Raw genomic sequence first — 9,615 nt, 5'->3', positions numbered from 1 at the left:
CACCAGTATTGATATAAGACCCCAAAATGAGCCAGGTCCTGGGGCCATTTCCATTAATGGGGGAGGGGATATGCTTGTGTCTCCACAGGTAAAGAAGCTTGATGGATACCAGCCAAAAACATCAAGCCCTACCTGTAGCCACTGAGCGAGGATTTACCAGAGGAACCCCCAAGTCCACCCCAAGACAAGAAGCACCAGACAACAACTCTGACACCCAGACCGGATATTTCTTTTTGGAAAATTACACATAAGAAGCTTCTGCTCACCTTCCTCAGCCTGTTTGCAACCATGCTCCTCGCAAGTGGATGGGTAGTCCCACAGCCAAAACATACATATGGGTAACCTTGGCAAAAGCCACAAAACAAGATACCCCGTGTCTGTCTGTCGCTCGCCCTGATGACCTCTTTTCCACCTACCTAGTGGGGGTGCCTACAGATGTGTGGCCAATAACTGAGGATGCCAGCTGTAGTATGTTAGGTGACAACCCCGACAGCAAATGGGAATGCAACTCTGTCGATGCTTGGGACTACTGGACCCAGAAGCTCTGCATGCACCACTTGAACCCCAGAAGCTAGAGATTCTTGGCTCTGTAAAAATGGACTTTTGGGTAAAGTTTTATAACTGACCAAGATGGGAAGAGAGTGAAAGACCCAAAATGACAAGAGAGAAAGAAACTATTAGGAGGAATGTCTCCCCATACTATCCCACTTAAAAAAGTCAGAGCCTATGGTGTAATTACACCTCTTCCATAATTTCATGGTCCAGTAGCTACCCACTCCAGTTATCACAGGGTGTGTTTCTTATTTGCAGGGATAGAGCATGGCCCGGTATCCCTTCATACATCACAGGTGGGCCTTGTAGCCTGGGGAAGCTTACCTTACTGGCACCCAACACAAAAACTATTCATAGCTATAGAAACAGAGCAAAAAGGTCTATGCACTACTTTGAATCTAATTGCAAAGATAATTTTATGTATTGGAGTAAAAACAAGAGAATTGCAGCCTCCATCTTGCTACCTTGGGTGGCTGCAGCTTAAACTTTAGAATAATTAGACCATCTTGGGTGCTACCTCCCTCACATTGAGTGGTCTGCTCTCAGATGTGGAGACCATCAGACACACCACCTTGCAGAACAGGGCAGCGATAGACTTTCTACTTTTGGCACATGGGCACAGCTGCCACGACTTTGAAGGAATGTGTTGCATGAACCTCTCTAGCCACAGTGAGTCAACAAGAGCATTCGAGTGCTAAAGAAAGGGTTTAAGAAGCTTCAAAAGGAAAACGAAGACCGATTTATTAAACTCTTCCAATCCTGGGGACTAAAAGGTTGGTTGATGTCTCTAGCCAAAACAGGACTGTTGATTATTTTGGTTGTTGTTGTATTACTGGTTGTTCCATATTTGTTTGGATGTTTTTATGGAGTTTTGCAGAATTTTCTCAGTTCTATCCTTATTGTAAAACAAAGTGGGGGAGATGTGGGAATTGGCCCAGCTGTGACTCAGAGTCAGTCGGATTTTACCCTGAAAGACCCAGACGTCAGTTTGAAGCCCTGGGAATCCTTTGTTTAACTTAGGGTGAGCTTGAAAGTTCCTCCAAAAGCCTTTATGTTAAGTTGTCCAAGTTCTGCTCCCCTATTGGTTACTTGTTTCGCCTATATGGTTATAGTTCTAGAATGTTCTACCCCCAAGTATAGATATTGTTGCTTCCCCTTTGTTTTGGGTCTTTGGATCCTGCCCCTGGTATTGTGCTCGACTTCTCCATGTTTGTTGTTTTTTACCCTTTTATTAAAGTTCTTTTCAGGCAACTCCATCAAACCCCTCCTTTTTATTTTTGCCACCATCGCCCTGAAGTCAGGGAACCAGAGAGATTTGTCACAGCTACTCTCAATGCTGTGGTCTAATTAGTTGGTCTAATTAGTTCCTACACACAAGTAACAGTAATTCTCCATATCTTCACTGTGCTGGTTAATACTCAACAGCAGAAAGGGCTGGTCATTGTATTACATTTAGGATTTATTATGCATCTTAAAAATAGTCAACTTTTACTTGTAATATAAAACAATCTTAAGATGACACAAAAAATATTTTTTTTCATATTGTATTGATGAACTTACACCTTCTGAAACACAAGCAGGTTCTGGTTGGTGTGAGAACCCTACTCCTTACAGATTAATTTTCAGGATGTGTGACACAGAAAGAGAAAGAGAGAGAACAGATAAAGAATGAGAAGAAATAGTTTCTACAGATTCTTAGAGATTATTTCAAAGAGAAGGGGGACTGAAGAACATATTGAAAGATACACCGTAATTCAGAAATCTTAATACAAGTACTGAGGGCTTTTTTCTGTTTAGGAAAAAACCCCACAGTAGCATCAACCAAAAATAAATTAAAAATTTCTACAAGGCCATGCACTAATTCTGCCAATAACACAATGTTATACACAAAAAAGCTACACATAAAGGTGTATTGGCCAGACACTGCCACACATGTGGTCCCTGTTCTGCAGAGTTTACTAAGGGTTCACAAGGCACATGCCCAAAACCAAATGGCTTTATGCAAACTGCATATTTCCACCATAAATTTTAAAGTGCTTATTATACTAAACATTCAGCAGCTTCCTATCTCTGCATTAGTCAAATATTAGATTCAGGAATGAGATGATGTGGTACAAAGCTTTATTCCCACATGTTTAATCTCCCCTGAAAAGTCACAAATGGTTGAGGTATGACCAAGATTTGCAGGTTTTTAAAGGCTTTGGTTCTCACTTGGCGGGTGACCTCAGAGCACCTCACAAGAACTAATACAATCCCATCAATCACCCCTCCCTCCCCGTAGATAGTGAAATAAACAGGGCAGGAGATCTTCCTCCTTTATAATGCCTTTATTTAAAGTGATCAGCTCACTGATGGGGCAGGTGGGGGGGGGGCATGTGTGTGGACAGGTCCGTGGGTCCCTGCCACCACTCCCGGAGAGTGGCAGTGACTAGGAGGAGAATGAAAATGCAGCTCTGTCCTCTAGGGTGCAGAGCGCGGAGTCCCATGCCTAACGAGGGTAATGGGGATATACCCCTTGTTCCAGTGAGGGTGCCGGTCCAGGGTGTCCTGGGTCCAACTGACTTGGTTTGTAACTGGGGCGAGGAGTGACCGAGGTTCTCCGCATCTCTGCCGGCTTCGGACCTCACTCCTGCTGTCTAAACACCACCCTGACCTTTCAATTCTGCTTTGGCTCGTCTCTTTTGGAGTATTTTCTTGGATTTGGTGGGGGTCTTGTCCCAATGCAGTCTGGGTTTTAGATAAATTTGCATGCCTCCTGAGATGCAAATTCCCCCTCTCTCCCCGCTGTCGGGGGCGGGGATGTCATCCTCTTGGCAGCAGGCAAGGGTGGTACTGAAAAAAGGAATTCTCCACAATAGAAGGTTAAACGATGATACTCAACAGCTGATTACAACATTTAATCAACAAAAGAACTCTTGGCCAGAGATCAGTTCCCAGCTTAACTTTAAACTCTGCAACCCTTTTCTTAAAAAAAAAAGACGGGTAACTCTGTTTTTACTCATACCAGGTAGGCAGGCATAAATTACCTGACTTGGGTGGCTGAGCTGAAGGGGAGTGAAACAGAAGCACAGCAATCAAGGAAAGCTCCCTGGAGGAGCTGGATGCTTCATGACGAACATTCTGTGATCATCCTTCTGATGCACAGCTCCAAAGCCAAGGCCCAGCTCACACATAAACTCTGGTTCCTGTCTGCAAATCTGCTACATTTGCTGCATGGGTATGTGTCCACAGTGTAACACACCTGCTGCACACAGCCACACATGCGACAAGACACTCATCCCAGGCTAATCCCTGAGTGGGCTTGGAACAGCAACAGAGCCAACAGATGGGAAGAGGACCCTGTCAGCACACACGACATCAGTGTTATGATCTCAGAGTGACCTGCACTGCCGCAATCTGCAGTGGGTTCGGACCAGGTGGTGCTTTTCAGGCTGTGATCTTGGTTCTCACTAATGGAAGTAATCATGCCTGGCTGTCTCAAGTGCATAGATCATGTGGAGAATAGGATAAGACTCAAACTCCTAATCAGAAGCAGACGAAAACATTTATTACTGTGGTTCTTCTGCACACACAGAGTGGAGGGGGTCTAAAGGGTCTGAATGCTGGAGGCTGACAGCATCCTTCTGTGGTGGGGGGAATGTTACAGAGCAGGCAAGTTATCGCAAGCACACTCCTCTTATCCAGCAAGAAACTGAGCTCAGCTTTTGTCCTGTTATTATACCAGGAGTTCCCAGTTAAACAGTAATAATATTTAACCAGTTTTTGTTGGGAAGACATGAGGAAAAAAGAGTATAATCTTATTCTGACTGATTTATTTCCTTACTATTACTGCTCATAAAAGATGTTTTGTGACACAAAACACTGTGCAGCTTTGTCTTGTGACAGCATATATATATATATATATATATATATATATATATATATATGAGAGTTGGACATGTTAGTAATTATCTCTCGCAGCCTTCCTCACTCATTTACTGCCCCTCCCCAAAACAGATTCATAACAGGAAAGATCGTATTTTATATCTGAAAATGGGATAAAATGCTCATCAACTGCTTTAAGTAGAGAAAGATTAAATCCTTAAATTACTTTATCATATAGGCTACACATTCTTCAGTGGCAGTAAAAATCACATTGTACTTCTTTACTCAATTATAAAGAGCGATAATCTCTCACTTTTGCAAAGATTCCTGTTATTATTGAATAGAAGCTATCAGTAAAAACAATGCAATGGGAAAATATCAGGCTCAGTAGGAGCAGGTAAGCACCAGTCATAACTGTGGGAGTGATTCCCACAGTGGGCTCTGGCTAAGATAAGCCAGCTATGCATTCTTATTTTATCTTCATTGTAAACTGAGGTTCTGACAAACACTTTTCAACCATTATTGAAATAATGAAACAGTGTTATTTTGCAGCTATGAACCAAAATTATTGGCAAGGGAGGTTTTTTCTTACTGTTAATCAAAGCTAATCAGTAATTGTTAGTTTTATTTTGTACCTTTATACCAATATTTCTCCTGGAAAATGGGAACTCAAATGCTTTATATGTATAAAAAGATACTGTCCCTTGTCCCAGATACTTAGGTGGTGGCTCCATGCCTGGGAGAGATGATGATCTGGAGAAAGAAGAGATCCCATCAGCAGCTGATGGGGAAGCTCAGCAGACCCACCTGCCCCCAGTCCTTTAGCTTTGCCCCTGCCCAGCTCTGGCCCTGCAGCAGCATTGGCTTGGTCAGCTTTCTCATCACAGCAGGAGCAATACATCACAAAATAGTTAGGGTTCCAAGGGACACCTGGAGGTCACCTACTCCAACCCCTTATTAAGTTTATAGCTGCATTAGCTGCATTTTAAAAATCCAGCATGATGCTTCTGACCTCTCAGAAACTGTAATTTCTCCAAGCACCCCAGGTGAACAGAATCACACCTGTGACAAAGCTGGCCTCACTTTTTCACTTGCTTTAGGAGAGATGGATTGAAATGAACAAGTTTAGCTCCCTAACATCTGCTCAGCAAATGCTCACATAAATCAAGATGCAGAATATAGAGTATTCGCCACACCCTGAATAGCAATAGTCATGCAAGATGAAGAGCAGAGTGAAATCCTGGACTTGCTGAAGTCCATGGCAAGACTTCCATTTAATTTCAGGCAGACCAGGGTTTTAGTGCAGATTGTTACCATATGGTAGATTTTAAGACCAACTGACAAATGCAAATAAAAGAAAAGAATTTACTTTTATAATAGCTACATGAATTAACTGCATTCATATTACCAAACCCCAATACACAAAAATACGTAAATCTGCCAGTAACACCTATGACTACCCTCTTAAAAGTATCCATTTCACTTCAAAGAACTGAAATTCCTCTAATCCAGAAACATTCTCCCCCAAGCAAGCAGATTTTCTATATCAGCTTGACTTTTAAGCTCAGAAAGATGCTATTATTAATGTTAACATAGTTTTTTTAAATATACTGTCTTATTCATGGCTTAGACCTTTTCCCCTTTTTTCCCTTATTAATTCTAATAGAAAAGATTCTGTTCAAATATCAAGGATAAAAACTGGGAGTTGTTCTTGAGGTAATGGCAGTGGTCTCCTAAATTCAAACCAAACATCAGCTAATGCAAAAGGCCTAGAGATAATACTACAAGTTCATGCTCACTATCATAGTGTGGCTATTTTATTTTTTTCTTTAACACCTTAGAAATAATTTAATAAAGGCATTGCCTCCAGACAGTTCTTCTTCAATTCATCCAAGACTGAGATGAATTACTATAACTCATGCTTCTCTCAGTATGACTGTTGCAGATTGCCTGTGTATTTAAGAAGATTAATATACACTAGACACATTATTAAAATTCTTTTGTTATCCAAGGGAGAATTGAAACACCTTTTGCTCCCATAGGCAGCATCTTCATGCTGCAGGTATAAGGTTATATAATGGTTCTGTGAGCTACTAAGAATGAGCTGAGTTGGGCAAAATGTTTTTCACCATGCTGCCCAGAAGTCCAGGACACAAATTTGAGATATGTTTATTTTGAAATGTATTAGCTGGTCTGTTTCTATTTTCTTCTTGGCTCCATCTAATTTTCTCACAAGGTGTGTAAAGGGACTTTCAAGCTGCTGGTCACGAACTCCATTAGACATCTCAAAGTCTTCCTTTCTAATGCAGGATAGTCACCCATGGTGACTCTAGAATTCCAGCTTCAGTGAATTATCTCATGTCCAGCTTGGCTCTGAAGCAAAGGCAGACCCTAAAAGACGATTAATAAGAATGCTTTTTTAGCCACTGCTGACAAGATTCTGGCTACATAAAAAGAGGCAGGAACCACCTTGATTATACCATACCATAGAGATATTTAATATATTTGTAGCATCAGCACTCAGTGATTTGTCCCAACAGTCCTGGCACCAGCTGCTCCAAGAGGGATGTTGATCAACTTCCACATTAAAGGCCTTCTCTTAATTCCTTAGTGCAAAAGAGACACTACAGTACTGCTGTGCCTCCAAACTGTGGTTTAATGTTAGTTTCGCATTTCCTGCAGGCTCCTGTTTATATTCTTTTCCCCCAAAACTATTTATAGCAGAGCTTCAGCCACACAGTGACTTAAAAAAACCTCTACATTCTTAAGCCCAGCCCAGCTCTCCACAAAACTTTAGGCAACCCCTAATAATTTGATGGGACTGTCAACTAATGGATAGCGGTGTCATTAGTGCTCTCTAGTGGATAAACACGTAATTACTCCAAAATAAAATAGCACATCAGGTACCTCAGTAACTAAGTGGAGCAAAACTACTTGCATTTAAATGATAATGCTTGGAATATATTTATAAAATCTTATGCCACTCAAAGGAAGTTAAAAACTGACCTAAGGATACAACAAAGGCTGTAAAGAAGTCCTTGAAAACAAAACACGGCTGAAGTTGCAACTCTGATCTCTGGAGTAGGACAATTAGAAAACAACCCAGGCAAGACTGTACAAGAATACTTGAGTCAGGGCAGCTTTAATCAGAAATATTCCTTACTGTTCTTCACATACTATATCCATATGCACAGATTAATTTATAGCTAATAACTGTGAAATTCAATTTCAGAAATTCCTCTGCCCTCAAAAGCAGTAATGTATTTGGAAATCACAACAATTTACTTCATCACTGTTCATATCCTGCTAATTCAGGGCAAGTTTCTACTTGTATCAGTAGAAGCAGACTAAGTGGTTCACTGACTCCCTCATGAACAAAACCAAGTCAAGGTTTCTGTTACCTCTCACCATCACCACCAGTGTCCATGGCTCCATGTGAATGAAGACTGCTGTAATTTACCTTTCCCTCCAGCCAACACAGAACCACCAAGCCCCGCCACCAGCAGAATGGTTGTGCTGCCCTGAGTTCAACATTATTCAGAGCCAAACATAAAATACCTAAATTGGCACTGAATCGTTAATGGTTTGAGCACCTGCAACCACAAACTGTTGCATAAAAATGAGCAGTGACTGGCCTTTGTGAGAACTTCTTAATATTGCAATTCCCTACAAATACCTGAAGCAAACCTACCCCTACACTACCCCCTTCTACCAGTGGCCATACAGATTTCTTAGCAGGAGTTCTTACAAGCACGGAAGACACAGAAAACATTTTACTGTAACTGCTTCTTGCCTGAATTTTTAAATGCAGAACAGAGACTGTACAAAAAGTCACTTCTTTAAGTTTTCTAATTGCATTTTTGTTACCCTATGTTTGATACATTTGGGAATTATGTTTATCACAGTAGCATTTAGAAGCTAACCAAGAAAGAAACAGTGTTAGGTGCAGCCCTGTACTTACCTGAATGCAGTGTAGAAGAGACATCTGTTTCCTGGAGAGGTCATCAATCAGCAAGGGACATTAATGAGGAGTGGGAGGGAGAGTGGATGTGAAAAGGAAAAACACCACAACACTGCTGAAGCCATAGTAGGAAATATTTTGTAAGCATGATTTCCACCAAATTTGTTTAGGGGAGAGTAAGATAAAACAAAGTTCCCGAGTGGATGGGGCAAAATAGGTTAAAACTACTACTAAACACAGAACTGCTGAGAAAACTCACCCAATTACAATTTTCTCTTATTTGTGATACCACAGTTTCTTTCAGCCAGGCATATTCTTGGTTGCATCCCTTCAGTTTTTCATGAGGCACTTAAAGTAGAAGGGGGTTGAAGAGAATGGTCTTGCTGGGACCTAGTGATCTAAGGATAATATGCATCCTAAAAAAGAATTTGTTGTTAAGGACATTTTAGGGATAAGACTATCTACAACCTAAAGTAATATATTTATCACACCAAATTAGTTTAATTGCCATTACACACATCCATACCTCTTTGTGTAAGAAATTGTGCATGATCCTTTAAAAAACTGGGGAGAATATGTAAGGCAGAAAACAGTTTAAAAAAATTAAAGAGCTATTTCCAAAGGAGATTAAGTTAAAAAAACAAATCCCCAAATATTTAGTTTTGTGTAAAAAATTGCTTAAATAAAATGTAGAGAGATAGGCTGGGTATTATTATAGTTCAAATAATAAAATTACAAATAGGTCAGAATTACCATGACCAAGTGATTGCTATACTTTTTCCAACATCTTTTCCTTATGTATATGTGATATGTGAAGACGGTAAACTTTTGCTTAAACAAAACAAACTGGTTTTGGTCCCCAAAAGAGTAGGAAATCCACAGCTTTGCATACCCACACACTCTGAAGCTCTCGCTTACATTTCTTTCCAGCATCTCCTTCTCCTATTTAAAAACCCTCTGCTTTTCTTTCATCAAATCCTCTCTGAAGCCGAGCATTCATGCCCATTCCCAGAACGTGAGCTGGGAAATGTGAAGTTCATCCTGGTTTTTCCCACTCAGCAAATCCTTAGCACCAAAGAGGACCAAATAAGCTAGAGATGAGCTGACTTGAGCTCAAAAGCAGACTTATAAAATACGCAATTAAAAACCTAGCACTTGAAGTGCCTCCTGACTTGTGGCTCATTCTGCGCAATCACAACTGCAGAAATATGGACCACAAGGCAAACTCCACACTGGAT

The sequence above is a fragment of the Serinus canaria genome, chromosome 4 (genome assembly GCF_022539315.1).
Source record: "Serinus canaria isolate serCan28SL12 chromosome 4, serCan2020, whole genome shotgun sequence".
Lineage (NCBI taxonomy): Eukaryota > Metazoa > Chordata > Aves > Passeriformes > Fringillidae > Serinus > Serinus canaria.
The sequence above is the reverse complement of the archived record's forward strand: the minus strand, read 5'-3'. Positions refer to the sequence as shown.